Source organism: Pleurodeles waltl, chromosome 9, assembly GCF_031143425.1.
Source record: "Pleurodeles waltl isolate 20211129_DDA chromosome 9, aPleWal1.hap1.20221129, whole genome shotgun sequence".
In the NCBI taxonomy this organism is placed as follows: domain Eukaryota; kingdom Metazoa; phylum Chordata; class Amphibia; order Caudata; family Salamandridae; genus Pleurodeles; species Pleurodeles waltl.
In genome coordinates this window covers 1,103,893,634-1,103,911,752 of record NC_090448.1, presented here as the reverse complement: position 1 = coordinate 1,103,911,752, position 18,119 = coordinate 1,103,893,634, and positions in this window count along the sequence as shown.

Below are 18,119 nucleotides of genomic sequence, written 5' to 3'. Positions count from 1 at the left end.
TCTTATTCATGCTGCAGTTTCCCATGCTCTGTCTCAGCCTGAGAAAAGGAACATGTATGATTTTGTAATAAAAGCTGGAGCAGTACTTAAGTATGGATGAAACTTAAAATGCATTTATTCTCAAGGTAAAGTAGACGGCACAATGAAATATCCAATGCTGGTTGTTTTGATCTGATGGTTCAGCTGGTATGAGGGAGTAGTAAGACTTTTGGAAATATGGAAATGCTTCCTCGCTTTTGTAAACAATGAAGAAGCCACTGGATCCAAAGTGGATTAGCTATGAAAACTACTTGGCCCTAATAGTGCAAACCACCAACCTTTCTATGTGAAGTTACATTCCATTGTTAAAACTCACTACTATCATCAACAGTCAGAAGAAGCTGGAGTCAGAAGAAACACATGTTCACCAAATATAAGCAGCCATAGATGTTGACATGGCTTTGGCATTGGGGCAAGACTGTACGCAAGACCCAATGATCATCACTTTATTGCAAATGTTACCACCAACAAAAGCACAAGCCCTTATAAAAGAGAAGATTACTTTTAAAGATGCACTGAAAAGCAAGTGGAATGCTGACTTAGCTAGGAGCATAACAGGGCAAATGAGTTACAGCTCTTTTTAGAAACGGATCATAATACTGGATCCATTCAAGAAAGTGCAGTATAGTCAGGATTTTAATTATTACAAAGATTTATTCTTGTTGGTTGGAGTTTCTGATGACATAATGAATGTTGTTGAAGAAGAATTCAACAAATATTTATTGCACAATATTCCACACAATGAGATCAGTGCAATGACATACTGGTGTTCTCAGAAGCAAGAATGGCCAACACTGTAATCTTGCCTTGAATCTTATGGTCATTCCAGTATCATCGGCAAATATTTAACGGGTATTCAGTGGCCTTCATTTCATCAACAAACTAGAAAGAGCTTCAATGTCTGCAGAGTCTCTTGATATGCAAATGTGCTGGAACTTCAATAGCAAAGTTTTCAGGTGAATGTATTGTGTTTACTTAATTTGGTGTATATTTAAATATATAAACCTATTACAACTGAGAACAAGTGTGCATTGTCTATTTACATAAATGTGAAAAAATACTAGCTACAGTGTCTTATTTTGCTTGTGACAAAAATAAATATGGATAAATACAGATAAAATGAGCGAAAAATAAATATGGATAAATACAGACCGAAATGTTTAAAAAATAAATACCATAAAACCGGAAGCCCTACCTACTTATAATCAATGACTCAAAATGCCCCAGAAATCATGCCTACCACCCACAAGTGAATACTAACCTCTTTACTTCCACGTTCATGTCCTCCGTACTCACCGAGCTTGCCCTTTTCTAAACTTAAAGGATGTCTAAACCCTGCATGCCTGGGTAAAGCTACTGTGCTAGTGTGATCGTTTCTGATATTACTGACATGCACTTTTAGGAACTTGGTGGACCGGGGCACAGGACACTTCCAATTATATTTATTACTATTCTAGTAACTGGCTTTACTGCAGAAATAATTTGTCACTTTTCATATTACGTTCCTGTAGAATAATCAAAGCCACCTCATTGTGCTATTGATGACATAGGCTTGTGCCCTAGCACCTTAGTAGTAGACTTGATTATACTATTGATTCAATGCTGTAGAATTCAGGATAATGTTTTACAGTCTGGAGTAAGCCAAGACCTTTTGATTTTACCACAAATATATATATATATATATATGTATTTATACTTACTTAAAGGCGTCTTTCAGCCATCCCTCTTTACCCATTAGCCTGTTACTGTGTTGATCACGTTTTTTTCCCAGCCACTATTGCAAAAAGCATTGGGCACTTGATCAGCCCATGTCAGCCATTGGCTAATTTTTCTTTCAATCATGGCATTCTGCTCTGTCACAAGGAGCATATCCATGCACAAAGTAGTTCTATTAAGTGCCAGGGACTACAGTGAAGACCAAAAAAAGATTTTTGCTTTTAGGTAATGCATTTATTTTATTTTGGCAAAGGTCCAGCAGCTTAACCAACAATGAACCTTTACCAGAGCCATGGTAAAACAAATCAAGCATTGGCAAGGCCAAGGGGCTAGCAGCAAACACTGGATTTAATGACTTTGCCAATGTTTTTTTTAATTGGCACTGCTGTTTAGAGAGAGTAGTTTTAGTTAACGTTATGTGTACCTAGTGTAGGTTGGTCAATTGAAAAGCCAGCTCCTCAGCTTCTTGCAGAATTCAAGAAGAGAGAAGGAGGCTCTGATGTGGAGTTGGAGGTCATTCCACTATTTAGGAGCAATGTAAGTGAATGTTCATCCTCCTGATCTGGTTTTGTGCATGTGTGGGATGTGTGTGAGTAGGGGTCTTGCAAAGCTGAGGTGCCTTGGTGGTTGGTGGAAGGAGATGCAACTGTTGAAGTAGGTGGAACCAGGCTTGAGTAGTGCCTTGAATGTGCGTGTGTGGTGTTTGAAATGAGGGCATTTGTACGTCCGGTGTCTGTGAAACTCCCTGAGGTGTGGTTTGATGTGAGGTCTGTGTGGGAGGTTGAGGTTGGTTCTGGCTGCTAAGTTCTGGATGGTTTGTAGTCTTCTGGTGAGTTGCTCGGTGATCCCAGCATACAGGAAGTTCCTGTTGTCCAACTTGCTGCTGACTAGGATGTGAGTGACAATTTTTATGGTGTTGCTTGGGAAATATTTGAAGATCTTCCTCAGCATCTTCAGGGTGTGGATGCAGGATGCATTAATATTTGTGCAGTCATGTCCAGTTTGTTGCCAATGGTAATTCCGGAATTCCTGTCTTGGGAGATCTGTGTGGGTCCAGTTTTGGCCAGCACACTTGGAGCCCTATGGCAAGGTGTTCTTGCTGAAAATCACTACTTCTGTCTTGTTATTATTGAGCTTGAGACAGTTGACTTTCATCCAGTTAGCGACTTAGGTCATGCCGTCGGTGAACTTGTTTCTTGTGTTGAGTGTCTTTCTTGTCTGAGAGAGAGGGTATGAGTTGTGTCATTGGCGTAGGAGGGCATATTGATGTTGCGTATGCAGATTTTGTTGGCTGGAGGGATCATGTATGCATTGAAGAGGGTAAGGCTGAGCGATGACCATTTAGGCACTCCACAGATGAGTTTTCAGGCTTCTGAGGAATAAGGTGCAGCCTAACAGATTGTGTTTTATCCATTGAGAAGGATCAGATTCGGCGGATAGCGGGTCCTTGGATGCCAATCTCATGCAGCCATCTGATGAGGATGAGGTGTGAGACTATGTCAAATGCTGCAGAGAAACCTAAGAAAATGAGGGCTGATGAGTTTCCTTTTCAAGGGTCATGCAAATGTAATCTGTAGCGAATAAGAGTGCTGTTCCTATACCTTGGATGGGCCTGAATCCTGTGTGGTGTTGAGGAGCTGGTGGTTGTTGATGTGGTCGGTGAGGTGTCTGTTGATTAGTTTCTCTGAGACCTTGGCTGGGCATGGAAGGGAGAAAGGTCTGTAGCTGGAACATGTGGCTGGATCAGGTGATGGTTTTTTGAGCAGGGGCGTGACGGTGGTGTGTTTCCAGGTTTCCGGGAACTTAACTGAGTCGATGGAGGCGTTAGGAGTGGGTGTTAGTACTTAGCTGATCAGTAGGAGTCCTATTGTCAGGGCGTGGTGGGTGAAAATGTCAGATGGGGCTCTCAAGTGGATGGTCTTCATGGTAACAGCAGTTTGAACTGTGGTGACAGCAGGTAACAAGGTCAGGGTTCGCTCTTCAGCTGTAATTTGTACTGAGTTGCAACACTGACAGGATCTGGTTTAGGGAAAAAGTTGCCACATATAGAGTCCATTTGGGAACAGTAGAATTATGAGAGATTATTGCAAAGGTCTGGCAAAGGAAATAATGTTGCTAGAGGCGATAGGAGTCACAATGAGATCTTTGATGAAAATGAATATTTCAGAAGGTCTGTGTGTTTGGCATCACAGGGCGAATTTGAACATCTCTTTGTCCGTGGTGTCTTGACTTGTTCTCCAATTTCACTCCAATTGCTTGCAGTGGCGTTTCATCTGCCTTAGTTCCTCCATGTACCAGCTAGTCTGTAGTTGGGCTCTTTCTGTTGAGTTGTGCTTGGCGGCAGCCAGGGTGTTGCAGCATGCAGTTATCTAGCTGTTGAGGTTCTTGATGGCTTTAAGTAAGTTGCTGGTGTGCTCGGACCAATGCGTGGAGAAGGATGAAGCCCAGACCTCTTCTGTGATGCCTTTCCAAAGGTGGTTGGCTAGTATAGTGATGGTAGGTCTATGGGGGTGTGGGATGGGCATTGTTGCTGATTGAGGATAATATCAGATCTAATAGGTATCTAATGGTGTTGGTGGGTTTGGTAGCATGCTGGGTGAGGCAGCGGTTTCCAAAGTTTTCTAGAAGGACTGAAGGGTTTGGGCTGGTCTATGAATACCCATATATGGTTTCTTGCCGAAATCTGGTTTTCACACACTTCCCCACTGTAAAGAAATGGCTCCCTGTTGCAGTTACCCCCCACTTTTTGCCTGATACTGATGCTGACTTGACTGAGAAGTGTGCTGGGACCCTGCTAACCAGGCCCCAGCACCAGTGTTCCTTCACCTAAAATGTACCATTGTATCCACAATTGGCCCACCCTGGCATTCAGATAAGTCCCTTGTAACTGGTACTTCTAGTACCAAGGGCCCTGATGCCAAGGAAGGTCTCTAAGGGCTGCAGCATGTCTTATGCCACCCTAGAGACCCCTCACTCAGCACAGACACACTGCTTACAAGCCTGTGTGTGCTAGTGAGAACAAAATGAGTAAGTCGACATGGCACTCCCCTCAGGGTGCCATGCCAGCCTCTCACTGCCTATGCAGTATAGGTAAGACACCCCTCTAGCAGGCCTTACAGCCCTAAGGCAGGGTGCACTATACCATAGGTGAGGGTACCAGTGCATGAGCATGGTACCCCTACAGTGTCTAAATAAAACCTTAGACATTGTAAGTGCAGGGTAGCCATAAGAGTATATGGTCTGGGAGTTTGTCAAACACGAACTCCACAGCACCATAATGGCTACACTGAAAACTGGGAAGTTTGGTATCAAACTTCTCAGCACAATAAATGCACACTGATGCCAGTGTACATTTTATTGTAAAATACACCCCAAAGGGCACCTTAGAGGTGCCCCCTGAAACTTAACCGACTATCTGTGTAGGCTGACTAGTTTTAGCAGCCTGCCACAAACCGAGACATGTTGCTGGCCCCATGGGGAGAGTGCCTTTGTCACTCTGAGGCCAGTAACAAAGCCTGCACTGGGTGGAGATGCTAACACCTCCCCCAGGCAGGAATTGTCACACCTGGCGGTGAGCCTCAAAGGCTCACCTCCTTTGTGCCAACCCAGCAGGACACTCCAGCTAGTGGAGTTGCCCGCCCCCTCCGGCCAGGCCCCACTTTTGGCGGCAAGGCCGGAGAAAATAATGAGAAAAACAAGGAGGAGTCACTGGCCAGTCAGGACAGCCCCTAAGGTGTCCTGAGCTGAGGTGACTCTAACTTTTAGAAATCCTCCATCTTGCAGATGGAGGATTCCCCCAATAGGGTTAGGATTGTGTCCCCCTCCCCTTGGGAGGAGGCACAAAGAGGGTGTACCCACCCTCAGGGCTAGTAGCCATTGGCTACTAACCCCCCAGACCTAAACACGCCCTTAAATTTAGTATTTAAGGGCTACCCTGAACCCTAGAAAATTAGATTCCTGCAACTACAAGAAGAAGGACTGCCCAGCTGAAAACCCCTGCAGCGGAAGACCAGAAGACGACAACTGCCTTGGCTCCAGAAACTCACCGGCCTGTCTCCTGCCTTCCAAAGATCCTGCTCCAGCGACGCCTTCCAAAGGGACCAGCGACCTCGACATCCTCTGAGGACTGCCCCTGCTTCGAAAAGACAAGAAACTCCCGAGGACAGCGGACCTGCTCCAAGAAAAGCTGCAACTTTGTTTCCAGCAGCTTTAAAGAACCCTGCAAGCTCCCCGCAAGAAGCGTGAGACTTGCAACACTGCACCCGGCGACCCCGACTCGGCTGGTGGCGATCCAACACCTCAGGAGGGACCCCAGGACTACTCTGATACTGTGAGTACCAAAACCTGTCCCCCCTGAGCCCCCACAGCGCCGCCTGCAGAGGGAATCCCGAGGCTTCCCCTGACCGCGACTCTTTGAACCTAAAGTCCCGACGCCTGGGAGAGACCCTGCACCCGCAGCCCCCAGGACCTGAAGGACCGGACTTTCACTGGAGAAGTGACCCCCAGGAGTCCCTCTCCCTTGCCCAAGTGGAGGTTTCCCCGAGGAATCCCCCCCTTGCCTGCCTGCATCGCTGAAGAGATCCCGAGATCTCTCATAGACTAACATTGCGAACCCGACGCCTGTTTCTACACTGCACCCGGCCGCCCCCGCGCTGCTGAGGGTGAAATTTCTGTGTGGGCTTGTGTCCCCCCCGGTGCCCTACAAAACCCCCCTGGTCTGCCCTCCGAAGACGCGGGTACTTACCTGCAAGCAGACCGGAACCGGGGCACCCCCTTCTCTCCATTCTAGCCTATGTGTTTTGGGCACCACTTTGAACTCTGCACCTGACCGGCCCTGAGCTGCTGGTGTGGTGACTTTGGGGTTGCTCTGAACCCCCAACGGTGGGCTACCTTGGACCAAGAACTAAGCCCTGTAAGTGTCTTACTTACCTGGTTAACCTAACAAATACTTACCTCCCCTAGGAACTGTGAAAATTGCACTAAGTGTCCACTTTTAAAACAGCTATTTGTGAATAACTTGAAAAGTATACATGCAATTTTGATGATTTGAAGTTCCTAAAGTACTTACCTGCAATACCTTTCGAATGAGATATTACATGTAGAATTTGAACCTGTGGTTCTTAAAATAAACTAAGAAAAGATATTTTTTCTATATAAAAACCTATTGGCTGGATTTGTCTCTGAGTGTGTGTACCTCATTTATTGTCTATGTGTATGTACAACAAATGCTTAACACTACTCCTTGGATAAGCCTACTGCTCGACCACACTACCACAAAATAGAGCATTAGTATTATCTCTTTTTACCACTATTTTACCTCTAAGGGGAACCCTTGGACTCTGTGCATGCTATTCCTTACTTTGAAATAGCACATACAGAGCCAACTTCCTACACCCACCATGTGTTGATAAGTTGCACCTTGAGGTATTTTTTACAGACCACAACAGGTGGTTCCCTTTCTCCCCATTTTACATGCTGACCACTCCACACAGCCAACCTCCTCTAGGTTTCCACATGATTCAGGTCCCGAATACATGGGACTTGCTGGTTCTCCTCACCATATGAAGGGGACTGGTCAACCAGTCAGAGAGAAGGGCATAGTGGTAACCACTGGCTATATGGAGAAATCAAGAAGACAGGTCATCCATCTTGGTCTTTGAAATAACTTCTGACTGTCTGGAATCAGATTTCCTGATACCTGTTTGAATAACCCCTACTCTTCTGTATTGCACAACAGGCTTCTTAATTAGTTTTTTTACTTAATATGTGTTTCAGCCTTTCAATATTCTAGAAAATATGGTCGACCTTATTTTTGCCTGCACAAATATAGTAGTTTGCAAATATTCTTTTTTTTAACTGGTCAGATTGTATATTTATTCCTTCCTCAATTCAGGGCAAAACTATTTTTCGAATTATTCAAAATAAAAGCGAGGGGGTTCCATTTACAAATTGTACTCCGGTCTTAACTTAGATGTTAATGTTACTTTTGGTTAATTCAAGAAGGCTACACCTTCCTGATCAGCACAACTGAAGATTAGAATCCTAAAGTCACAAAAGAGCATCCTGGTATTCTCAAGCCTTATGTTTGAAAGCTTATAAAGCATTGGTAGTCTACTTCTAGACCAATATCCTAACACTCCAGCATCCTCTAAATGCGCACTGTCTGAAAAGCAGACAGTGCGCATTCTGATGGTGCTGGGCAGGGGGCCCCCTAGCACTAGTTTCTGCCAGCCTTTTCATGGCTGGCAGAAAGAGGGGTTTTAATCAGCCAGGCAGAGCTGAGTTCAGCGCCGCCTGGCTAGTTACAAGCCTGACAAGCCTGACTGCCGTCATACCGTCAGGAACCATGTTCCCGGTGGGGACGGCGGGCCCGCCCGTCAGGGTTGTAATTGGGCAGCCGGACCACCAAAGTTGCAGCAGCCTGACTGTCAATGTGAGTGTGGTGGTCCTCGGACCTCCACACTCATAATGAGGCCCTAAATTTAAGCAACCAGATGTTTTTGGTTAAGGAAACTTAGTCAAATTTCTACTCCAATAAAATTATGAAGTCAGCCAGTTTGTGCACCACTGCCCTAATGAACATCTGGTTGCCCATTTCATAGCCACCCTCCTCTACCCAATTTTTTGTTGATAATATGGCTTCAATTTATGGGGACATTTCTGACTTTCCAATTGTGTGCTTATTTTGCTTTTGTAGTTCCAGATGCTTTATATTCCTGTCGGAATCATTTCTATTTCAGAATTTGCTAGTTTAGTCAAATCATTGATACTGTTAAAGTTATTCTGAGATTCTGAGTCCTGCTATTTTTGGAAAGCGCTAGCTCCAGACGCACTACAACCATTGATTCTTATTGTTAATCAGTTATTAAGCCTGATACTTCCCCCTCACTGAATAAATGAAATACCTACCCCTTTTGAACAAATCAATCTTTGATTTCATTACAAGGATTTCATTACAAGACAGGAGGCTATTATTATGCATACAACTTTCATTGCTGCCCTAACATACTGCTCTTTAACGAACATTAAAAACATCATAAACAAACATTCTAAGTTGGAATTTTAAAAACAATATATACATCAATGTCACATTAGTATATTCCTCTTTTATTGGCTGCTCCTAACAAGGATGAGCACTATGGCTTTACCTTTACCTTTATTATTTAGCGATTATATCTCCTTTTACTTACTGTGTAGGGAGGTGTTCTATTTTTGGCCCCTGCAATTTATAGTGGGGTTTCTTTCTTTTCATACTCACTCATTTATTGGCCTTTCCAAGCTTTCAGGTAGGTATATTTTTCCCAAGCCGGGGCCTCCAAACCGCTCTCCAGGCTATTGAAGCAGCTTTTTGGGGAGACTGTAACGGTCTCCGATGTTTTGGGGCAGGCCCTGGGAAGTGGCTCATAGGCTGCTTCCAGCCTGCGGCATTTATTTGAAAGACACATGGGCGGGCCTTTCCATTTGGAGCTAAAGCGACTGAAGGCACGCGCTCCTCCAACTTACTGAAGAATTGGATGGCACGTCTACCTTCAAGAACCGTCCCGGTAGCTTCTCTGCCGCTGGAATGCCCTACAATGCTGAGTCCTCATTAATGATAGAAAGAGGACTCGGCATTTGGCTGCAATTTTTCTTGTACAATAAAATCATTTCTGCAACGGGTTTGGCACAAGCAGAAAGTTGCTGTGACAACAAGAGGTTGAAACTGTTGCTGTTTAGACACAGAGCGACACCGAGCGGATATTGTAGCTACTAGGGATCATAATGAAAGATTCATGGGTTTTACAAACTGCTAAAGGGTTCAGGATAGAGTGTTGGAAAACTCCTTACCAAAAGATTCAGCCAAGGGAGTTATCTTTAGACAAAAAGCAGATGGTATCAGTAGATACTGAAGTTACCCAAATGATACACAAAGGGGCAATTACAAAAGTTATAGATTCAGAAAAGAGTTTTGTAAGCACTCTTTCCCTGGTCAAGAAAAAAGACAAAGGTTGGCAGCCTGTAATAAACTTGAAGGAATTAAAAATGTTTTTAGTGTACAGGCACTTTAATATGGAGGGAATCCATCTTTTATGAGACGTTTACAGGAGACAGACTGGCAGTGAAGTTAGAACTGAAAGACGTCTACTTCACAGTCCCTATGGATGTAGGTTCAAAGAAATACTTACGATTCAGATGGAGGGGTACTTTGTACCTGTCTTCCCTTTGGTCTGCCATCAGCACCTTGGTGTTTCACCAAGTTACTGGGTTCCGTAGTAGCTTTCTTGAGAGAGAGAGGAGTGGATTTAATAATCTTTCTAGATGATATAGTAGTGATGTCTCAAGATCAAGAGGGGTTGCACAAACAGATGACAACAACAGATCTCGTAGAGGCATTAGGATTCATCCTCAATGTAGACAAATCTATCATGACTCCTACAAAACAAATTGAGTTTTTGGGGTTTCGGGTAGATACAAATCTGGCCAAGTTATGTCTCCCTCAGAAGAAATTGACAAAAATAAAGAAAGAAGTAGGTCATGTCCTAGCAAAGGAGGTAGTGACTTTGCAGGATCTGGCAAAGGTGGTTGGACTCTTGGTATTCTTTATTCAGGCAGTTTACCCGGGTCAACTTATTACAGAGCACTCCAGAGACTAAAATCTCTGGGTTTGATGAAGGGTCTGTGGTATGCAGATGTCATTACCTGCCCCAGGAAGCTGGAGAGGATCTAGAGTAGTGGCTGAACAACCTGGACAGTTGAAACAGCAAGGCAATTTTCCGAAACATTCCAGAATTTATTGTAGAATCAGATGCCAGCAACCTTGGTTGAGGAGCATGACTGGGGGATATAGAAACGGGGGGAAATGATCCAGGAAGGAACAATCTTTACACATAAATTGTTTGGAGACGCTAGCAGGTCTGAATGCTTTGATGAGTTTCAAGACTATTCGAGCAAACAGTGAAGTATTGATACGATTGGACAACTTCACAGCTGTATCGTACATCAATTGTTTAGGCGGGCGCAAGATCAAACAACTTGCAGACCTAGCCAGGGAAATTTGGGGTTTTTATTGGGAACAAAAACTACTTTTCAAAGCAGATTTCATTCCAGGTCAGCAGAACCAGATGGCAGATTGGAACTCAATGAATTTGAAGGATTCCAGTGACTGGAAGCTGAATTCAGTGTTTTTCAAAAAGGTTTAGGACTTTTGGGGTCCCTTTCAGGTAGATCTGTTTGCAAGCAGATTGATATTTCAGGTATTGAGGTATTACTGTTGGAGGCCAGATCCTGGAGTGATGGCAGTGCATCCCTGAGGGGGAGAAAGTTGTTCCACACTACCTCAATTTGCACTGATTCAGAGAGTGTTGTTGAAGGTTTGAAGGGAATAGTGAAGCATTGTTCTAGTAACTCCATTTTGGACCTCTCAAGTTTGGTTCCCTGGGGTAATTGAACTAGCAGGAGAAATTCCCCATTTGAAACCAATGAGGAAAGGGGCACCCTTTAGTCCTAGAAAGGAACATGAACCTTCTTGTTTGGACAATTTCAGGGGATCTTGTAGGTACTCTGGCCTTTCTGGCAGGCTAAGAATCTATTGGATGAGTCATGGGGACCAGGTACCAGGAAAAGATACAGAGGAGTTTGGAGAAAGTGGTGTAGCTGGTGCATGGAGAGGAATTTGAATCCCCTGGAGGCTTCTGCAGTAGAAGTGGCAAATCACCTCGCTGAGCTGTTCAACTCAGGTTTGTGCTATAGAACAGTTAAGGTGTCTCAGCAGGACATTCCTTGGTGAATAATTGTGCTACTGGCATTGATCCTGTGGTTCACAGAGTGATGAAGGGAATAAGACTTAAACGGCCACCTAGGACTTGCTATGTCCCTTCTGGAACGTCAATCTGGATTTCAATCTTTTTGTCTCCTGTGCAGATAATATCTATCTTTCATTGAGACAAATATCATAGAAATTACCAACCTTCCTTTGTCTAATCTCTTTTAATAAAAGTTTCACACATTAAGGCATTAGGAGGTTTGCAGTAGATTTTATTCTCCAGATTGAGTATATTTAGATATTTGGAAAATGACCAAAACCATGTCTGAATACATTTTCGGTCCTTTTTTCAAGGACTGCAAGAAATGTGTGTTGTGAATTGCATGACAGTTTATGAACAAAGAATGTTGGAATTTAGAGCATATGGGGAAGATCAATAGTTAATTTCCCATGTGAAACCCTACACGGCAATATTGACAGCTCTTATTTCACTGTGAGTAAGAGCAGCAATGTCAGAAGCTGGAAATGATATGTCCAAATTTGGAGCTCACTCCTCTCTCTAGGGGTGCAATAGCTAGTAAAGTCTTTTGGGCAGATGGTACACTTGCAGACATTCTAAAGGCGGCAGTCTGGTCAAATACTAGCCATTTTGCAGATTTTTATCTAAAACCTGTGGAGAATGTGTATAGTCTGGTGCCGGAGATCTTTAGACATGCATAATGGTAGCCTCCGGTATTGTAACTAAATGGCGATTCTCCAATTAACATACAGAGAGAATCTTGATTTCATTAAAGACAATGGAGGCTAACATTACCCCACCCACTAACACCTAATTTGTTTAGTTTTTTCAAAATGTATGAACTTGATTTGTTGACTTGATTTAATGTTACTATATCATTAACTTGATATTACTTTACACATTGAAAATGATTGTTTACTTCACTGAGATCGTTTGCATCACTTTGTTTGCTTTCATTCAGATAGTTAATTGCAGTAAGACATTTTTCCCTATAAAGATAAACGAGCATCGTATGTTGTATCATTTAAAGAGGAATGTGCTAATGTGACATGGGTTTGTCCATTTTTCTTTTAATTCCAGCTTGGGATGTTTGTTTATGATGTGTTTAATGTTCTTGAAAGGGCTGCATGTTGAAGCAGCAAATAAAGGTTTAAGGATAATATTAGCCTCCATTGTGCTTAATGAAATCAAGATACTGTCTGTATGTTAGTTGGAGGATCGTTATTCTCCAGGGTTCAAACATATTTATGTGACTACTAGTTGATGGTAATGTTACCATTGGATATTGACATCCAGAGTCTGTCATAAGCATATCAGTCATAGTTTCATCCCATCCCAAGTTTGGCCCTCTCGGGGTGACTAATTATTTATTACTTTTTGCTGACGGCCTATACCTGGTTGCATGTGCTGCTGGATCTCTCTCTACAGAGTTATACTCTTAACATTACTGTTCTGTTATTAATCTCTCTATGTGTATGTGCTGGGGTTGGAAGGCACTTCACGTTTGGTTGCCCTTCAGGTGGGTGGCTTACATTTTCGCCCTCCTCCGTCTTGAAGTCAGTGGTGGGAGTTGCTGGCCACGTGGCCACTGTCCTGCCTCGGTTTGTCTAGGTTGGTTCCCCTACCTTCTTGGTGATTGGTTACAAAACAGCACAAAGATCTATCGCCCACTTGACAAGTCATGTGTAACAGCAACATACGACATAAAAGGAGGATACATTTTCGGTGTTGCAACACTGGGTATGTACTTTTTATAGTCAATCGCTAAAGTACCAGTGAAAATATTCATACAATCATAATTTTCTATCGGGGCAAGAAGATGTTGACTCACACATGCATGTCAGAGATGGCTACCAAAGGGCTGGATGGATGAGAAACATTAATCAACAATTCATTCTTTGATAACATTTTACATGAAACATACATTTCAGATGCGAGAATTGAAATATAGGTTCTTAAAGTTGCATGGAACCATTAAACCCAATTACTCAGACTTGGTCACACTGCATCGCGAAACAATTAATATATTTTATTACATTTGATCGTACAACATATGGTGAAGGGATTGTCATTTATCTTTCCAACCAGTCTTAAACCTGTATTTTTCATAAGTATTTTTACTCTGATGATCTGCAGATTGACACATCTATGAATTCTTCTCAAGGACCCCCTCACTAACACCATTCACCGTCTCCATTCTCTGTACCCTTTTCAGCCATCCTGCAAGCCACAGGTTTTTACACTTCTGTGTTCTTTTCTGGTAATGCACAGTTGACTTTTTTGCTTTTTCGAAGTACACAGGGCCGGCTCTAGGGCGGTGTGAACGGTGCCAACGCACCGGGTGCTGACTTCGGGTGGGGCGCCTGTTTGCAAGTATATAATGGTTTGCAAAGCACCTACGTTCCTCCCCTCCAGCAATTTTCAGGAAACAATAAAAAAAGTGTCACGAAATCGCCTGTCACGAACTGCACTCAACTTCTCACCTCTGGATGCAGGATTGGAGAACACACCCGGTCTTCTGAAGGTTCTGGATAATCCCAGATAGGGGCGACCCTTTCTAGTAGCCACGGTGCCGCTTGACAGGGAACGCCAAGGCAGACCGTACCCTCCAGAAGGAGTCCCAGAGGAAAAAACCCCAAGAACTGGGGAAAAACCTCAAACAGGAACTCCTAAAAAGAAGAAGAAAAAACAGGACTTGAAAACAGGAAAAACAAGGCAAAAATACTCCAAGGCGAAAACAGGAACGACGAACAGGAGCGAAGAGCACTACCAAAGGGAAGTGTTTGCGACACAAGGTAGAGCAAGACTGAGAGGCTTATATACTGAAAAAGGGGAAGTGACATCACAGGAAATGAAAAGAACACCATCTTGAATTGGGAAAGAGCCCATAGAAAAGAATAGGAAAAAAGAGGCAGTATATAACAAAAAGAGCATGCTGGGATATGCAAACAGGAAGAAGACAATATGGACACCAACATGAACATGAAGAAAGGCAGAATACAGAGGCAAGAAAAAGAAAATGGAAAGAAAAGAAAAAGACCACAAGAAGACCACCACTGACAGGGAAGACAACACTGCCCTACAGCTGGTAAGGGCAATGCGACCGGGAGCGCAAAACACGCTTCCCAGAACGCGGTGCCAACTTGACAAGAAAACATGGGGAACAGCGCTCCGAGAATCGGCAGCGCGTTCCGACCGCCGATGTAAAAAGAGACGCCGCTTCGAGGCACGGCATTACACCGCCAGTGATTAGTGTTCCTCCTGGAGAGAGATCAGAGTTTTGTCCAGTGAACATTTTTTACTCATTCTAAGGTAGCGCAGAGGGTTAATATGCCTGCTGCAAATAATGTGTACCATGCCGATCACAAAGTGCATATAATGTAAATAGGTCGGTGGGTTACTGCTTTTGTCAGAGTGATCCTTTCGTTACATGCAGTTTATAATTTAAAATCCTACTATAGATCAGTGAGCTATTAGAAGTCATCAAAGAGCCAAATGCAAACCGCAAGTCATAGATTAGAGAATTATGATTTTTCCCCAGTCTTTCATTATCCTAATGTTGCAAATAGGGTTCATATGGGTAGAAATCAATCCTTATTAATAAGGAGAACCCCCAACCATAGTGTTAAGTTTTAAATTCTGAGTGTGTTCTTCTCCAGACCAAACATTCTTTAACTATACTGCCTACCAGTATGGATGACATGTAATTCCTACACCTTGTAGTCCTCTATCTTATGTTACATTTCCTATACAGTGATTTACACGCATATGATTCATTGCCTCTGTCTAATGTGTGTGGGATGTAAAGGGCTCTGGCAGCCTACACTAGTATGAGTGGCACTATAAAACAAATTAAATGCATCTGAGAGTGAGTGGTTACGGAGACTTGAGGGGCGCTCTTAAAGGGTTGTTGTGAGGGAATCCGTGGCAGAGGGGGGTCAATGGGGGGCGCTGGTAAACATTGTCGCACTTGGCGCCACCAGCTGAAAAGCTGGCCCTGGGCGTACATGTATACATGTCAGATCTGAACCACATCAAATCGTGCAAAATATGAAAGCAGCAGAAAGTTAAGACTCACCTTTATATGATAATATGATTTATCTTTGTAAGAACAGAGGAGTAAAATGAAGGCACACCAAGCAATGACGGTATGTCTGGATTCAAAATATTACATAACATGGTTGTAATTATTACGGTTGGATGTCAGAATATCTTCTTTTGCTATTAAAATGTCATGAGCAAAATTTTATTCTTGACTATGTTGAGTTAAGAATGGTAAATCTACCGTTGCGTATGTGCACTTACCTTTTTGGCCCTCAATATGATTCCTTGGTAGTATGATATTATGGAGACAATATTCTGGTGGAAAACCATATTCAGTGTTGTAGGCGTGCTATTACGCAGAGGTGAAATGAGAATAACAATTATTTAGAGCACAACATGACAATACCACTGATGTATCAAAAATGTTGATATTGCCCTTGACGTCACACTGATCATCTATAGGTGACAATCTAGGCATTTTGTTAGTCAAAGTTCTACTTGTTTTGTTGTAAAGTGGTGCACTGAAAGCCATTTTAATGTGCACACACTGTAGGTCACTAGACAAAAGTATAGACTTAAAACTTCATGTTTAACAAATTAATATGTTTCCATGTTGTTCTTCATCATGTTAATTAATATTGTGCACTAAAATGACAAAATAATTGAAGAGAGAATTGTTTAAAATATTACATGTAAAAGTCAAAGTTTGTAGTTCTGCACCATACTTGATATAATTTATTACCAGAGTTATTTAGTTTTGAATCTACTGTAAAATTAACACCGACAAAGCCTATTAACATTGGATTCATAATTCTGAATGTTAAATGTACCTTAATTGCATAAATGAATGTGCCGTTTTATTTCACTCTGCTTAGTCTAAGTGACACCTGAAAGGACCTGTTTCCTGACTGTGCAGAAAATGTCTAGTCATTCTTGCTAATGTGTACTTTTCTCTGAGGGTGCTAGCTTGGTAATAGCTGTTCTATTATGTTTCACATAGTGAGTTTTAGACCCTAACCCTAACTCCAGTACAATCGGGAACTGTGTTATGGACTATTTATACAAATGTTTCAACCCGCACGGATGAGCTAAGATGGATGTTTTCTACATGTTAGTAATGGGAACTTTCCTTGATGTTGCATTCTATGTCGCATGACTGATTTCATTCGGCAATTATACCTTCTGCATCATGTAGAGTGATGGATGGAGAAATCATCTTGCACTATGAACTTTATTATACCATTCCCCAATTGGACTTTAGGCAGTTCTTCTCTACCAGTACCTTTTGAGACGCTTTGGAGATTTTTAGCTTAACCCAGAGAAAAAGACTTTTCATTGAGGTTCGGAAATGCTTCCCTTTTTACTTGCTTTTTGCCAACCTTAGTGAGTCACCTGTTTTCCCAGACTACTTTTTTTTAAAGTTCTTTTTGTCCTGTTTGTACTTTCTGCTTTTTTGCCCACATGAGTTTAACTCAGCACGTGTTAACATGGACTTGCTAATTCGTAGGATTATCCCTTGCCCAGGTTACAATTTAACCGGTTAAATGATCAACAGATTTAGACAGCGTTTGTTTCCTCTTTTCAAATTTCCTTATTGCTATCATGTGTAGCATTGATTGAGTGCTTAGACTTTTTGATGTTTGTTCGTTTGAACTTCTTTAGGAGGGTTGGACAACCTATTATAATTCTGTACCTTTACAGTCTTGTCTTGAGACTTATTTACATTACTCTGAGCCTTAATCTGTAATAAAAACCCTTGGTCTTTAATTCAGACTAGAATATTCCTTGTATGGCCACATTGGTCATACTGTCAATTTAAATTGATTGTTGTGAAGTTTTGATGCTTATGTCTCCACACCCTTATGCTGGGTAAAAAGATTTATTGACCTCGTCCAAAGCATAATCCTGAGAAGGAATATGCTCCAGCACCACAATGCAATACAACCATATTTGTATTTTGAGGGGTGAGGGGGAGGTATGTGTGTGTATGTACATATCCATTTTCATTAGTCATATATTTACCACAATATGCGGCCAACAGCATCTCATGATGGTAAATGTTGACTGATGTTTGAATTATTTCCAATTATGGATACAACACTGCATGTCGCATACTAGAGAAATATGAGTCCACTAATTGCTTGCTGACATGCACCTCCAAAACCCATTTATACTACCAGAGGTTGCAGACCAGAACAGTGACGAAGTACAGGGTTGAGGCTGATATGTACAATCCAATGCAATGCAATATTGTGTGAGAAACTGGAAGCCGGGATGTTCAGATCTGCTCCTTTAGGGGAATACAGTAGCACCCCTGTCTGATCCAGATGTATGGAAAACCAAAAGTGTGCTCTCTGATGCCTAATTTTTCCATGTATGTTATGCTATTTCTCAATTGTAGCACCCATTTGAAACAACAGAAATAAGTTGAGAATGAAAAAAGAATGTATGCAGAAACACTTGTGAGTAGTAGATATACATATGGAAGTGTAAGTCACTCTGGTCAGCCAGGAAAGATTAAGTTATATATGCGTTTGATTGGGAAAAGAGGGGAAATAT